Source organism: Penaeus monodon, chromosome 32, assembly GCF_015228065.2.
Source record: "Penaeus monodon isolate SGIC_2016 chromosome 32, NSTDA_Pmon_1, whole genome shotgun sequence".
NCBI classification, from domain to species: domain Eukaryota; kingdom Metazoa; phylum Arthropoda; class Malacostraca; order Decapoda; family Penaeidae; genus Penaeus; species Penaeus monodon.
The window spans coordinates 6,121,157-6,121,570 of NC_051417.1; the positions used below are offsets into that span (position 1 = coordinate 6,121,157).

The window sequence follows — 414 nt, forward strand, 5'->3', positions numbered from 1 at the left end:
ATGTCACGCCAATCCTCCGCCCCTTTTCCTGCCCCCCCCCCCCTCCCTTCTCTTTCTTTAACCCCGCCTCCCCCATCTTGCAACAATGTCAGGAGATGGACAGGGGTGGCAAGGAGAGAGGGAGAGAGGAGAGAGGGAGAGAGTGGGGAAGAGGAGAGAGGGAGAGAGGGAGAGAGGGGGGTAGAGGAGAGAGGGAGAGAGGAGGTGACGGGAGAGAGGGAAGAGAGACGAAAGAGGGAGAAAGTGGGAGAGGAAGAAAGAGGGATAGGGATAAAACGGGATAGGATGGAAGAGGGAGAGGCAAAAAGAGGATCATGTTACCAGGCTGTACTTTCCTCCTCGTTCTCCCTTAATCCTTTTTTCGATCGTCAACTTTGCGATTTTGCATGCAAGATCTTGCAATTTGAAGATACT

The 414-nt window shown here is 53.1% G+C and overlaps 1 protein-coding gene across 1 annotated transcript in view; it reads right to left on the bottom strand.

Moving 5' to 3' along the window:
* Positions 1–414, bottom strand: part of LOC119593391 (hippocampus abundant transcript-like protein 1) — a gene marked incomplete at its 5' end in the record, with an annotated part of 103,114 nt that overhangs the window by 15,130 nt on the left and 87,570 nt on the right.